Source organism: Giraffa tippelskirchi, chromosome 4 (genome assembly GCF_054371585.1).
Source record: "Giraffa tippelskirchi isolate mGirTip1 chromosome 4, T2T-mGirTip1v1.2.pri, whole genome shotgun sequence".
In the NCBI taxonomy this organism is placed as follows: Eukaryota; Metazoa; Chordata; class Mammalia; order Artiodactyla; family Giraffidae; genus Giraffa; species Giraffa tippelskirchi.
This window is the reverse complement of record NC_137278.1, coordinates 199,660,512-199,676,512: the sequence shown is the minus strand read 5'-3', so window position 1 is coordinate 199,676,512 and position 16,001 is coordinate 199,660,512. Positions and strand designations below refer to the sequence as shown.

Below are 16,001 nucleotides of genomic sequence, written 5' to 3'. Positions count from 1 at the left end.
GAATCATCTCAATTGACTAGGAGGCTGAGGTTAAGCAGACCTCTGAAATAAAAAAAAATTTTTTTCAGTTAAAATACATGCTCATTATAGAACACCAGGAAAATAAATACATAAAGGGGAAAATAAAATAGTACCTAGGACCACAACTTAGAGATGAGTACCGTTGGTATTTTGGTATATGCCCCTCCAAATTTGTGTTCACGCAAATCTGTATATTTTAGCATAATTGCAGTTATACTCTATTCTTTTTTTTTTAAGCTACTGAATACTATGTGCTCAGTCGCTAAGTCGTGTCCGACTCTTTGCGACCCTCTGAGCTGTAACCCACCAGGCTCCTCTGTCCCTGGGATTCTCCAGGCAAGAATTCTGGAGTGGGTAGCCATTCCCTTATTCAGGGAGTCTTCCCAACCCAGGGATCGAACCTGAGTCTCCTGTGTTGGCAGGTGGGTTCTTTACCACTAGGGCCAGCTGGGAAGCCGCAAACAATATTGCACCACATGACAATTTATTTAACTGTGCCCTACTGGACTTTTAAAAACTGTCTTCAATGTTTAACCAATTCAAAATTGCTTGATATCTAGCATGTCTTCTTATCTTAAGATGAAATCTAAAAAGTTTACATGTAAAATCGTGCATTTAAGTTCAGAACATCAATTATATAGAATAGGAACTTACTGTCAGTTCTTGTGAGGAGAAAAATCTTGAGGTTTTTGGTTGATGAAGGAAGGGGAAGGAAAATGAGCAATTATTAAGTATCTACTGGATGCCAGGCAGTATTCTAAGCATCTCTCTTGAAATCTCTCATTTAATCTTTGCAGCGGCTCTGTGAGATAGGCTTTGTGTTGTTTTTTTAGCCTATACTTTACAGAGGAGGCTCAGTAGTAAAGAACCCGCCTGCCAATGCAGGAGATGCGGGTCAGGAAGATCCCCTGGAGAAAAGAATGGCAACCCACTCCAGTATTCTTGCCTGGGGAATCCCATGGACAGAGGAGCCTGGCAGGCTACAGTCCATGAGGTTGCAAAGAAGTGGACACGACTGAAGCGACTTAGATAACTTAGGTTGCAGAGGAGGAAGAAGTTACACGGAGATTAACATGGGGTTGGAGTATGTACCCAGGCCCACCTGGCTCTCCTCTGCGGAGCCAGTGTGCGTGTGTGGGGGCTGCGTCAAGAGGGCTGGAGTCCATTGCGGTGCTCTGGCCACACTGGGAGCCTCTTCTGGTTTTGGAGGGTGGACATGCCAGACCTAGGGAGCATTGAGTTGTGGTTGTCTCTGCCGAGGATGGAGCGAGGGTGGGTGCTGGCATTTCTCTCCCGGTGGCAGCCCTCTTTTCAGGAGTAGCAGACCTGTCCGTCTGATCTGCGGTCCATTTGAGGAGGGAGGACCAGGCAGAACCGCATCCAGTTTCTATTTCTATGAAGAATGTGTTTGGGATGCTTCACAGGAGGTCTCTACTCTGGCTGGGAGATGGCATCAATGACCTCTGGGATTGCGCCTCCACCATGTGGTCCTGGCCTCAGTTTCTCCACCGGTAGAGTGGGGGCGTATTTCCCATTCGAACTTTCTGGAAAATCCATCCTGCTAGAGGGAGGTAATGCCGGAGGAGAGGCTGAGAGGTGTGGGGGCGAAGAGCGATGTCCGAGGGGGAGGACGTGGTGGGACTGCATGGCCCCCATCACCCTATGCCAGCTGAGTGGACAGGTGTCAGGGGCAGGTTGCCCCCAAGGCTGGGGCCGGGGAAGATGCCCTGGCGTGGAGTAGTGGCCGTGAGCAGACTGCAGAGCCGTGCCGTCTGATGGGAATGTGAAATGATACGTTATTTGGGAGCCACGTTAAAGAAGCGAAAAGAAACTGACCAAATGAGTGTTAATAATATATTATTAAGCTGCTGCTGCTGCTGCTAAGTCGCTTCAGTCGTGTCTGACTCTGTGTGACCCCGTAGATGGCAGCCCACCAGGCTCCACCGTCCCTGGGATTCTCCAGGCAAGAACACTGGAGTGGGTTGCCATTTCCTTCTCCAGTGCATGAACGGGAAAAGTGCAAGTGAAGTCGCTCAGTCGTGTCTGACTCTTCACGACCCCATGGACTGTAGCCTACCAGGCTCCTCCGTCCATGGGATTTTCCAGGCAAGAAAGAGTACTGGAGTGGGGTGCCATTGCCTTCTCCGCATTATCAAGCTACTGTGCCTGAAATATCACTGCTTACTGTGTAATCAATAGTGAAACAATACAACAAGATTGTTTACATTGCTTCTCATACAAAGTGTTGGAGATCCAGCCTGTGTTTTATACTTATCAGCACGTCTCTGTCTCATCAGCACGTCTCTGTCGCACCAGCCACTTTTCAAGTGCCAGGCAGCCACGTGTGACCGTGACCAGTGTTTGGACCATATAGGTTCACAGCTGGCCTGCTTTTCCTGCTTCTCATCAGCTATGTGGCCTGGGGCAAGTTTCCAGACTTCAGTGTGTCTTGTTTTCCACTCTTTTTTTTTTTTTGGCCTTGCCTAACAGCGTGCAGGATCTTTGCTCCCTGACCAGGGATTGAACCTGTGCCCCCTGCTATAGAAGCACAGAGTCCTAACCACTGGACCACCAGGGAAGTCTCTTATTTCCCCCTCTTATGAATGGGGGCAATAATAATAATAGTGCCAAGCCCATATAGTTGATGTGAAAATTAAATTAGGCAATGTTTGTAAAGTGCTTGGTTTTTGGCCTGGCACGTATTGAACTTTGTATAAAAGTAAAAGTGAAAGTGAAAGTGTTAGTCGCTCAGTCTTGTCCAGCTCTTTGCAACCCCATGGACTGTGTAGCCTGCCAGGCTCCTCTGTCCATGGACTTCTCCAGGCAAGAATACTGTAGTGGGTTGCCCTTTCCTTCTCCAGAAACTTTGTATAAACTGCTTGTCAAATAAATGACCTGTAACTGGTCCTTAACCCCTGGACAGGCTAGAGAGGCAGGTGGTGATGAACTTGGGAAAGCCCTGTTGTAGAGGGAGGGACCCTGTGTTCCCTGGGCAGCCCTCTAGTCCTACAGAGTGAAATGGGTTCAGATCAGATGGGCTGATCCGCAGTTGCTGCAAAGAGGGCTGCCTCCTGGGAGAGAAATGTTAGCACCCCCACGACAGGACAGGGAAGGCCAGGGCAGGGTCCAGACCTCAAGAGGTGTGCCCTGGGCGTCTGTCTGCTTGGGGCTCGGAGCTCTGCTGCGTGGCGAGGATGCTCTGCTGTAAATGGCAGGACCTCGAGTTGGGACGGGAGGCGAGGTTGCTTCCGGCTCTTGGCAGTCGTGCTGCTTGTGCAGGAGAAGAAGGGAGACACGATCAGTGGCTTCCGATACCCACCTTGGAGCTCCGCCAGCCCCAGCAGCGCCAGCTCTCTGTCTTGGCATCAACCCCCACCTCCCCCCTGGTTGCACCTGCCCTTGGCCAAGCCACAGTGGTCACAGAGCACCCACTGTGTGCCGGGCGCTGGGCCAGGTGCGGTGAAGGGAACCTGGAAGGGAGGGCCTGGTCTCTATGCTCGAGGAGTGTGCCATCAGGCAGCGGAGACACCTTGAGTGGCAAACACTGACAGCCTGTAGGGGTGCACCTAGGAGGGCGATGGAGAAGCACAGATCAGTGCTGAGGGGGTGCCTGGGGAAGAGGATTCATTCCCACTTGGAGAGGGAGCAGCCAGGGAAGGCTTCATGGAGGAGGAGGTACTCGGGCTGGCTTTGAAGGATGGGCATTTTACAGCTCTGTGTGCAGGTGTGTGTAAGAGGGACAGAGAGAAGGCGAGAGGGAGGGAGGAAGTGAGCGGGAGAAGGGTCGGTGAGAAGACAGAATAGTAGTGATTGCGGGGCTGTGGTCATGAGACAATGGGGAGGGAGGGTGGGCGGAGATCACTGGGCTTTATGACGAGGTTGATTTGGGGGCCTCTGGGCAGAATGAGGAAGACTTGTTAAAAGTTTACCTGTCATCTTGCAGTAGAGTTTACTCCTTGTCATGTGTCAGTCCTGTGGGCTTTTTTTCTTTCTTTTTGAATTTATTTGGCTCTCCTGGGCCTTAGTTGTGCCATGTGGGCCCTTCAGTCTTCCATCTGGCCTGCAGAACATGGGATCCAGTCCCTGACCAGGGATTGAATGGGAGTCCCCTGCATTGGGAGTGCTGAGTCTTAGCCACTGGACTACCAGGAAAGTCTCCGTCCTATGGACTTTGACGGATGCATGGAGTTGGGTGGTGGCCACCATAATCAGGGTCCACGACTGTCCACCTCCCCAGACAGCTCCCCGATACTGCAGCCCTATTGCCCCTCGCCCACTCCACCCTCCCCGATCTCCTCTCACTCCGGTGGTCCTGTCCTCCTGTGGAATCACACAGCATGGAGCTTTGGGCTCTGTGGCTTTCACTCAGCAGAACCCTCCCTTTGCGCAGGTGGTGTGTGGGTCAGAAGTTGCTGAGCCGTAAGGACCTCATTATACAACATCCCACAGTGCGCTTGGCCACTGGCTGGTTGAAGGACTTGGGGTATTTCCAGCCTTTGTTGATTGTGTAAGCTGCTATCATCACTGACGTGTAGGTTTTTTTTATGAACACAGGCCTCCATTTCTCTTGGATAGATACCTAGAGTGGGACTGCTGGGTCACACCGTGCATGTATGTTTAATGGTGTAAGAAACTGCCAAGGGACCTCCCTGGTGGTCCAAGTGGTTAAGAGTTTGTGCTTCCACTGTAAGGAGGACTGATTCAATCCCTGGTCAGGGAGCCAAGATCCTACATGCCTCGTGGCCAAAAACAACATAAAACAGAAGCAATATTGTTAACAAATTCAATAAAGACTTAAAAAAAAAAAGATCCACATCAAAAAAACATCTTGAAAAAGAAGCTGTGGAACTGTTTTCCCACATGTCACGTCTTGCATTCTCCCAGCGGAGTGGCTTCATCGCGCTATCTGCTGCAGCATGTGGTATCGTCAGGCTTCCCTCTGGCTTGTTTGCACCATCCCCCAAAGTGTGTAGTAGAATCTCATCGAGGTTGCGGTTTTAATTTGCATTTCCTTGTTGACTACCCCGTGGAGCATCTTTTCAGGTAGTTAGTTGCCATTCGTACAATTTCCTTGGGGAAATGTCTGTCCAAATTTTTTGCCTATTTTTTCTTTCTTTGATTGTTTTGTCTTTAATATTTTGGCTACAAGTCCCTTGTCAGACATCTGATTTACAGATTTTTGGAAAATTCGCTTAAGGAGAAAATTTCCAAAAGAAGATGGTGGGTTGATTCTCTTTGCTGTACAGCAGAAACTAACGCCACGTTGTAAAGCAACTATGCGTGCTCAGTCACTCAGTCGTGTCTGACTCTTTGCGACCCCATGGGCTGTAGCCCACCAGGCTTCTCTGTCCCTGGGATTTTTCAGGCAAGAATGCTGGAGTGGGTTGCCATTTCCTTCTCCAAGGGATCTTTCTGACCCAGGGATTGAACCTGGATCTCCTGCGTCTCCTGCATTGGCAGACAGATTCTCTACTACTGAGCCACTTATACTCCAGTAAAAAAAAAGAGATATGTATAAGAGAGCAAAAAAAAAAAAGCCCTATTGTTTGAGAACATGGTGTTTAACTTTATCAGCAATAATACTGCTTTATCATCTCATTCTTTTTTCTTTTATAAGTTTATTATTTATATGTATTTTGTATTTATTTATAACTTTATTATTTTCAATCTTTTAAAAATTTTTATGTATTTATTTATTTTTGGCTACTTTGGGTCTTCCTTCCTGCACAGGCCTTCTCTAGTTGTGACGAGCGGGGGCTCTTCTCCACTTGCGGTATATGAGCTTCTCATTGCAGTGGCTTCTCTTCTCACTGAACATGGACTCTTAGCACAGGCTTAATAGTTGTGGCTCATGGGCTTAGTTGCTCCACAGCACATGGGTATGTGGGATCTAGTTCCCTGATCAGGGGTTGCACCCAGGCCCCCTGCATTGGACACGCAGAGTCTTAGCCACTGGACCACCAGGGAAGCCCCTGTGAGCTCATTCTCATCCATGGAGTTTCCAGTGCTATTTCTGTCCCTAGTCTCTATTTAGTACTCACTACATGTCATTTTGTTAAGATAATTATTTCCTTAGATATTGCATCCCAATGCGTTTTTAATAACCTGACGTCTTATTGTAAACAACGTCCTCTTGTGCTTAGTCACTCAGTTGTGTCTGACTCTTTTCGACCCCATGAACTGTAGCCCACCAGGCTCCTCTGTCCATGGGGATTCTCCAGGTAAGAATACTGGAGTGGGTTGCCATACGCTTCTCCAAGGGATCTTCCTGACCCAGGGATTGAACCCAGGTCTTCCACATTGCAGGTGGATTCTTTACCAGCTGAGCTACCAGGGAAGTTGCTAAACAATGTTCTTAAATGTCAGAAAATGTTCTTAAATAATCAGAAAAGTAAAAAATCACACTTGGGTATAACTGGAAGGGGACTAAATGATCTTCCAGCCTAAAATAAAGTGAATATTTTATTTGCTCTATCCAGTTTATTACACATTCATACATAGGTACGTATATGCTGTGCTGTATGCTGTGCTTACTCACTCAGTCGTATCCGACTCTTTGAGACACCGTGGATTGTAGCCGACCAGGCTCCTCTGTCCCTGGGATTCTCCAGGCAAGAATACTGGAGTGGGTTGCCATGCTCTTCTCCAGGGGATCTTTCCAACCCAGGGATCGAACCCGTGTCTCCTGCATTGACAGGCAGATTCTTTCCCATCTGAGCCACCAGGGAAGCCCATATACATGTATAATAATACATATATATGCTATTATTAACTCAAGAGAAGACTCTTGAGAATTCCTTGGACTGCAAGAAGATCAAACCAGTCAATGCTAAAGGAAATCAACCCTGAATATTCATTGGAAGGACTGATGCTGAAACTGAAGCTCCAATACTTTGGCCACCTGATGTGAAGAGCCGGCTCATTGGAAAAGACCCTGATGCTGGGAAAGATTGAGGGCAGGAGGAGAAGGGGGCAGAGGATGAGGTGGTTGGATGGCATCACTGACTCAATGGACATGGGTTTGAGTGAACTCTGGGAGATAGTGAAGGACATGGAAGCCTGGCGTGCTGCAGTCCATGGGATCGTGAAGAATCAGACACGACTTAGCAACTGAACAACAAACAACATAAACTCTTCTAAGATATAAAATAAAAATGAGAAAATAAAGTGTGGAAAAAAAAAAAAGAAGATGGTGGGAGTAGGGGATGAGTTTGGTGTCCTGAGCCTTGACTTTTCTTTAGGGGCAAAGGTGGGACCGGATGAGGTGGGGGTTGGGAGTCCCCTAGAGAAAGACCTCCTGATAAGATGAGACATGAACCTGGTCTTCTGTGAGGTCCTGCCCCGCACAGCATCTGTCTCAGATCAGGAGACCCCGTGGCGACTCTCTGGGTGCCCGCGCTGGCCATCCCCACTAGACTTCCCTGTGGCCACTGGGCCAGCCCATCAAGAACAACAAATGTTTGTGTGAAGCATGGGTATCAGCCGCGTACATGGCCTTGTTTCCAAATGAGATGACCGTGCATCCTGGAATGGAGGTGGGGCCTTTGCTGGGCCTGCAGGAGCAAGGTCTGGGTGGGTGTGTTTCTGGTGCAGGAGGGAATCATGGGGTGAGTTTCTAGGTTAGGGTGGGTCCTGGGTTGTGTGACCTCGGCCTGAAGTCTGAAGGCTCTGGCCACTGGAATTTCTACCCTGGGCCAGCGGGTGGGGGGGTGCCAGGGGTGGCTCTGAGACATCAGGACATTCCTATGAAAATGACCCGGGTTGGGGTGGGTGCTGCCTCCTGCCTCTCTCCAAGCTCTGTCCAGTCCATCCCACTCCTGTGTGCTGGGGGCTGGGGTGCTGCCCACATGCAGAGTCCTCACTCTTCCCTGGGGCAGGCCTTGCCCAGGATGACCAGATAGTGGTCAGAGCTGAGGATGGGGTTTGCATACTGCTGCCCCAGGACTGCTGGTGCGGGGTCCCTCTGCCCCCACCCTTGGCTCCCTGATGTCGTTGGTCCTGGGGGGCTCTTCCAGCAACACCAAGGGCTCCTACCTGCTCCTCCTCCCTGGGCGGCGTCTTGTGCTGCAGGGGTGCCCAGCCTGGGCACTGCCTGGGTCCTGACTGCTGGGCACCATCCTGCACGCTGCAGGGGGAGGAGGGAGCACTGGAATGTGGCAGTCCCCAGGCTGGGGACTGAGTCCGGGGAGCTCTCTCCAGCCCAGCCTGGGGAATCGTTACTTGAGGAGTTTCAGAGACTCCAGGCTCTTGATTCCTTGAGAGATCTGAATTCTGGGACAGGCACCCGGAGGGACACCAGTGGGTTGGTTCAGTCTCTTCGCCTCCAGTACTTTTGGGACTTTTGCTTTATGTTAGAATCCTGAGAGGGGCCCAGAGGAGAAATAAATGCAAGGCTGCAAGGCTTAACCCTCCCCCCACCCCCCCACCCAGTTTCCCCAAATGTGTGTGTGTGTGTGTATATATATATATATATGTGTGTGTGTGTGTATATATAAAATATCGGAGAAGGCAATGGCACCCCACTCCAGTACTCTTGCCTGGAAAATCCCATGGACGGAGGAGCCTGGTAGGCTACAGTCCATGGGGTCACTAAGAGTCGGACACGGCTGAGCGACTTCACTTTGACTTTTCCCTTTCATGCACTGGAGAAGCAAATGGCAATCCACTCCAGTATTCTTGCCTGGAGAATCCCAAGGATGGTGGAGCCTGATGGGCTGCCGTCTATGGGGTCGCACAGAGTCGGACACGACTGAAGCGACTTAGCAGCAGCAGCATATAAAATATATACATATATATATAAAATTTTGTTTTTGGCTGTACCTCGAGGCTGGTGGGGTCTTAGTTCCCGGATCAGGGACTGAACTTGTGCCCTCAGCAGTGAGAGTGTGAGTCCTAACCACTGGACAACTAGGGAAGTCCCTACCTTTTTAAAAAATTATTTTATTGAAGTATAGTTGATTTACAATGCTTTGTTAATTTCTGCTGTACAGCAAAGTGATTCAGTTCCACATATCTACATTCATTCTTACCTTTTTTTAAATTAATAGCTTTTGTTATTATTTTGAGCAGTTTTGGGTTTACATACAAATTAGGCAGAAATTACACAGAATACCCTTCCTCCTCGCCCGGTTTCTCCTTTATTAACTCTTGCTTCTGTGGCATTTTTGTTACCTTGATGGGCCTTAATGATGCTACGTTATTAACTGAAAGCCACAGTTTACATTAGGGTCTGATCTATGTGTTGTGTGCCCTGTGGGTTTGAACAAATATCTAATTGCAGGTGACTGACGCTAGTGGTAAAGAACCCACCTGCCAATGCAGGAGACGTGAGACCCGGGGCTGATCCCTGGGTCGGGAAGATCCCCTGGTGGAGGGCATGGCAACCCACTCCAGTATTCTTGCTTGGAGAATCCCATGAACAGAGGAGCCTGGCAGGCTACAGTCCATAGGATTGCAAAGAGTCAGACATGACTGAAGCGACTTGCATGTACACACCATTACAGCATCGGATGGGCTAGCTTCAGTGCCCAAGAACGCCCATGTCCCCCTCGCTCACCCCTCCATGGAGCTTTGCTTGTCCCCACAGTGTCGCCCTCTCCGGATGTCCTGCAGTCGTGGTCCTGCATCAGTAGCCTTTCTCAATGCCTTCAGGTGGGCCTCCCACGGGAATATGCCTTTAGGTTTCCTCCATGTTCTTCCTGACTTGACAGCTTATTTCTTTTTCATCATGAACAATATTCCACTTTCCCCAGCTTTTCTCTTTGTCTGTGGGGACATTCTGAGGTCCAGGGAGTGGACATGGCCCCACGTCTGAATGTGAAACTAGTTTGTTTTCCTTCTGAGATCAGAGGGACATCGGAACTGCTTCATCAAGGCCTCTTGGGGGCCCCAACGCAGGCCCCAGGGTGGGGTGGGGGTGGAGGGCCTTGGGCACCCATTTCCTGGATGCCTCAGGGCTTGGTCCACATACACCCACAGCCTGGCCATTTGGGAGGAGGGCTGGGGTCAGTGCTGAGGGGGTGGCGTGCTGGCACCCTGCCCTCATTGACACTGCTGCCCTGGGGGGGGTGGGGCGTCTGTGGATGGGCCTCTAGCCTGTATCTGCTCAGGGATCTTATCTCCCATCTTTCTTTTCTTCTCTGAGCCTCTCTGTCCCTCCTTGCTGACTCCTCCCTCTGGCCTGCTTCCCTCTCCTCCAGTTGCCTCTCTCCGTGCCCCTCACCCCTCCTGCTCCTCACCTCCCACTGTCCAGGGGCGATGCTCCTCACTGTCCTTGCCCCCCCTTCGTCATCCATCCACCATTCCTCTGGAGCCAGCCAGGTGCCGTGTCTGTGGATACGAGTCATCCTGGTCCTCACGATCGTTACTGCCTCCGCTGTGTATTTGCAAGGATGTAGCCCCAGAGAGTCGTGGCTTGCCAGGTCGGTATCCCCTGGTCAGTGTGAGGCCCAGCCAGGCCTCCGACCCCGGGCTCCACGGTGCTGCCCTCCTGGCTGAGCCTGGCTCTCCGTGACTTTGGTTCCAACACGTGTTCACACTGGAAGGTCTATGCCTGCTCCTCTTTTGCCTTCTTCCCTTCCACCCTCTCCCCATCCTGTCCTGTCAAGAATTGGGAGGCAATCAACATCCCCACTGAAAGGAGAGGGAAGGGCGGCCCTGCCAACCTCCAGGGCTTTGCTGTTCATCCCATGTCATCCTTGTCACCGCTCTGCAAGGGGTGGGTGTCTGGTCGGATTTCCGAGGTGAGGATGCAGGAGCTTCAGGAGGTGAATGCAGAGCTGCTCAGAAGCAGACGTTAATCCAGATCCTGCGACTCTGAACTTCACGATGGACCACACAGCCTCATGCTCAGCTTCCTCAGAGCTGCGTGCATTCGGGGAGGAAGGGGTACTGCCCAGTGCAAAGGGATCGTGGGGGCGTTTGGGCATCATGGCCCCCAGTTTTGTGTGTTTTTTTGTGAAAGGTCCTTTGCTGGCCTCTTGCAAGCTCTGGCTAGGCTTCTGAGTCACACAGAGGTCACTTCTGTCCAACGGGGTGCCCTGCCCAGCCCATCTCTGCTCCTTCCTTCCATACTGGGGGAGTGCCTGCCTTTTCTCTTCATTTCTGGTTATGAAGAGGCAGCTTTCTTTCTCTCCTGTACGGTGGGGCCTGGACTTCTGGAGTGACCCTTTTTCTCCCTTCTCCATCTGCATCTTTTTTCCCTTCTATCTCCTGGTGGTGGTGTTGTTTAGTCACCAAGTCGTGTTTGACTCTTTGCAACCCCATGGACTGTAGCCCGCCAGGCTCCTCTATCCATAGGATTCTCCAGGCAAGAATACTGGAGTGGGTTGCCATTGCTTATTTTTAAAAAGTGTGGTAGAATACACACAACATGAAATGTACCATACCATTGGCCACCTGATGCGAAAAGCTGACTCATTTGAAAAGACCCTGATGCTGGGAAAGATTGAGGGCAGGAGGAGAAGGGGGCGACAGAGGATGAGACGGTTGGATGGCATCACCAACTCAATGGACATGGGTTTGGGTGGACTCCGGGAGTTGGTGATGGACAGGGAGACCTGGCGTGCTGTGGTTCATGGGGTCGCAAAGAGTCGGACATGACTGAGTGACTGAACTGAACCATTGTTAAGGGTACAGTTAGTTCAGTAGCATTATCTTGTGTTACCATCAGCCTCCATCTTCAGACTTTTTCAGCATGCCAAACGGAAACTCTGTCCCCTTTAAATCCTAACTTCCCCCCACCCCAAGCCCCTCATAACCTGTCTTCTACTTTCTGTCTCCACGGACTTGCCTGTTTTAGGTGTTTCATGTAAGTGGAATCAGAGAATATTAGTGCTTTTGTGTCTGACATTTCACTTAGCATAATGTCCTCATGTTCTTTCATGTTGTAGCATGTGTCAGAATTTCATTCCTTTTTATTTTTTTTTAATTAAAAAATTTATTTTGGCCATGCCATGTGGCTTGTGGGCTCTTTGTTCCCTGACCAGGGATTGAAACTGGGCCCCAGCAGTCAAAGTGCCGAGTCCTATCGACTGGAACACCAGAGAACTCCCCTCCTCCTGCCCCCCATCTTTTTAAAAAATTTCCTTTTTAAAGCTGAATAATATAATTCACTGTATGGATAGATGACCTTTCGTTTATCCCTTCATCTCATGGTGGACATTTGGGTTGTCTCCACCTTTTGGCTGTCTTGGGGCCTTTGGGCACATTTTTCTCCACCAACTTTGGTTTTCCCAGGGCCTTGATCTTGGCGCCTGTTAGAATCCTCCCCTCTGCCTGAGATGTTTACCTGTAATGTCTTACCTTGTTACTCTCCCAGGTACACTGGATTCTTGTCATTCCTGACTTCCATAGAGTCACTGGGAACATGAATTAGCAGGTACAGAGCCAGAGTTCCAAGGGCAGACATGGGTTAGGGTCCTGTGAGTCCCTGGTTGCAACATTTTTGTCATCTGTTTAATTCGTAACCTTGTTTTATCTGTGTTTCTGTCCAGAGACACATAATTTATTATAGACTGTTGATTCATTAACATTGAACTCACGGCCAACTGCGCCATTGCTCACGCCTGGACAGGGTTTATCTAATGCATGGATTTTTCTCTGTAAGGCATGTCGCGACCTTCTTGCACTTGGGGTCACCAGGCAACCCCCCAGCACTTCACTTGGGTGCTGTTTTAAACAGTGAGATCAACAACAAAAAAGACAGAAATGTCAAAGTTGTGGCACTAAATAGACTGAGGAAAGGATGCTTGTTTGGGGTCTGAGCTGAAACTGGAAGGCAGGGCAGCCTCACTGGACCTCAGCTGGACCGAGGGTGATGGTCTCACAGCTCAGGGATGCATCCAAGTGACCCGGAAGCACCACCAGTGTTGACCTGGATTATAGATTCTAGTGAATGGGCGAGTCTGCAAACATGGAAATCTATGAATAATAAAGGATGACTGTACTTGCACTGTCACAGGGACCCCTGGACCCATAGACTGAAGGAAGTAGAGGGCAGGACCGTGTCCTAGTAACCTTGGACTTCAAGCCTGGCATCCAGTAGGTAATTTCAACTTTGCATGTGTGCTTAGTTGCTCTGCTGCTGCTGCTGCTAAGTCGCTTCAGTCGTATCCGACTCTGTGCGACCCCATAGACGGCAGCCCAGCAGGCTCCCCTGTCCCTGGGATTCTCCAGGCAAGAATACTGGAGTGGGTTGCCATTTCCTTCTCCAGTGCATGAAAGGGAAAAGTGAAAGTGAAGTCGCTCAGTCGTATCTGACTCTTAGCGACCCCATGGACTGCAGCCTACCAGGCTCCTCCGTCCATGGGATTTTCCTGGCAAGAGCACTGGAGTGGGCTGCCATTGCCTTCTCCTGTGTCCAATTCTTTTTGACCCCATGGACTGTAACCTGCCAGGCTCCTCTGTCTATGGGATTCTCCAGGCAAGAATACTGGAGTGAGTAGCCATTCCCTTCTCCAGGGGATCTTCCCAACCCCAGGGATCGAACCCATGCCGCCTGCCTTGCAAGCGGGTTTGTTACCATCTGAATCACCAGGGATTTATTGAGACATAATTGACATCTGGAGATGTAAGAGACTTCAAGCGCACATCTGGTGATTTAATGTACGTGTACATTGCGAAAGGGTCCCCTCCATCTGGTTTGTTAACACATCTCTTAGCTCACATTGTTTTCTCTTGTGTGGGAGAAGATTTAAGCGCTACTCTCTTAGCAGATTTCAGTTGTACAATCCAGGGCCAGCAGCTGCAGTCACCGTGTGAGACATTAGACATTAGACCTCAGACCTGCTTATTCTTAGAGGTTAACTGTTTTGTGCCCGTTTACTGACCTCACCCATTCTCTACACCCTCAGTAGATATTTGTAGATGGACTGATGTCTGGACAGATGTCTGGACAGAGGTCTGGCCTCTGGAAAGTAATGTGTGTGAATTTGGAGACGGTGAGGATACCAGGAGCTGGAAGAAAGAGTGGGCGGGGCTGGAGGAAGGCTGGAGCCCACTGGTCCTGAATTCCCTTTCAGATCTAGTTTCAGGAATGAGATCAGAGCAGCAAAGCCTCCGAGATGACCACCCCTCACCCCAGCCTGGCCCACCGGAGTCTCTACCTGCTTCAGTGTGTGCAGGACTTTGTGGTCCTCATACCCTTGGGTCCAATCTCTAGAGCCTAGTCTGGTGGCAGTAGCCAGGGTAATGATGGGAGAGCCATTTTTGTCCCAGTCCTGATGTCTGTTGAATGGAAAACATCGCATTCCATCCAACATGATGTTCTGTGGGTTCTGTAACAACTGAGTCAGGTCGGGCAAAGCACCTGGGGTTCAGAGACGTGACCCCACCTGCCCTGATAACCAGAATTACCAGGTGGCGCTAGTGGTAAAGAACCTGCTTACCAATGCAGGAGACATAAGAGATGCAGGTTCAATCCCTGGGTCAGGAAGTTCCCCTGGAGTGGGCATAGCAACCCACTTCAGTATTCTTGCCTGGGGAATCCCATGGATAGAGGAGCTTGGTGGGCTAGAATCCATGCGGTCACAAAGAGCCGGACACTACTGAAGCACATATGAATGCTCTGATAACCGGGCCTCGCAGACAAGTCCTTCAGCTTGAAGAAGGATCCCTGTTTGGGGTTGAGGTGGAGAGGACCTGCCACCCCACCCCTAGATTACTTTAGTCAACCTCAATCAATCCTAAAGGAAATCAACCCTGAATAGTCATTGGAAGGACTGATGCTGAAACTGAAGCTCCAATACTTTGGCCACCTGATGCGAAATAGACCTTATCTATTCATTGGAAAAGACCCTGATGCTGGGAAAGATTGAGGGCAGGAGGAGAAGAGGGCGGCAGAAGATGAGATGGTTGGATGGCATCACTGACTCAATGGACATGAACTTGAGCAAACTCTGGGAGTTGGTGATAGGGAAGCCTGGCGTGCTGCAGTCCACGGGGTCGCAAAGACTCGGACACGACTGAGAGACTATACAGCAATAGGAACAACTCCCCCATCTCCTATATCTTTACACCTGGGCCTCCTGTATCTGGAAGATTGGGAGTGGTTTCTGGAAGGAAACCCCACATTTTCTTCTCCTCCCAGCTTCTCAGTTAGGAGTCACTGGGATGCAAGAGGTGGTTCGTCTAGAGGCCCCCAGGAGAGGAGCAGCAGCGTGAGAACTGAGGCATCGGTGGGCAGGACGTCAGACCCCACCTGAGGGTCCTGTGTGGCTGCAACCTTTAGCCTGGATCCCAGAGCTCCTGTCCGCATGACTGGGAAGGAATCCCAGGCCCTAGCGGTCTCTCCTTAACTTTCAGGGAGGTGCCAGGCAAGTCCTATGAACTTCCTGAATTTCCATCTCCATCACTTCTAATCTGGGGGCAGGATGGCTGTTGTTGTTCTTCAGTCGCTTAGTCGTGTCTGATTCTCTTTGCAACCCCATGGACTGCAGCATGCCAGGCTCCTCTGTCCATGGGATTCTCCAGGCAAGAATACTAGAGTGAATTGCCATTCCCTTCTCCAGGGGATCTTCCTGACCCAGGGATCCAACCTGCGTCTCCTGCTCGGCAGGCGGATTCTTTACCATTGAGCCACCTGGGAAGCCCCAATAATAATTAAACTAGCTAGTTAATAATGTGAATATCTAAGGGGTCATGTCTCCTGGCTATGCCTGGTTTTTCTCCTGGGGTTGAACACTAAACACAGCAAGTGCCCTGGAGGCCAGAAAGTTAGGAGATGACAGGAGGGTGCCCCAACATTTCTTGATGTCACGTGTGCTCTTGGGAGAGCAGGGACTGTGGTCCCCAGGTCCTTCCTTCTCCGAGCTGGGAGCTGGGAGGTGGCCCCAGACGCTGCCCCGCGAGGCAGGTCTGCCGAGGCCCTGCACTGGGTCTGCCTTGGGGAGAGCAGGGCAGCGGGTCACCCGAGGTCCTGGGCCTGGGATCTGTTACCAAAATGGAGCTGCTCCTAGCCCTGTGTGGCCTGCTGTTCCTGG

The 16,001-nt window shown here is 50.4% G+C and overlaps 1 protein-coding gene and 1 non-coding gene across 3 annotated transcripts in view; one reads left to right on the top strand and one right to left on the bottom strand.

Annotated features, from left to right (window-relative positions):
- Positions 1–16,001, top strand: part of TEAD4 (TEA domain transcription factor 4) — a 67,317-nt gene that overhangs the window by 6,977 nt on the left and 44,339 nt on the right. The gene's annotated exons all lie outside the window — the stretch shown is intronic.
- Positions 2,527–2,599, bottom strand: TRNAR-UCU (transfer RNA arginine (anticodon UCU)). Its single transcript has one exon. It is a non-coding gene; the product is annotated as a tRNA-Arg (tRNA).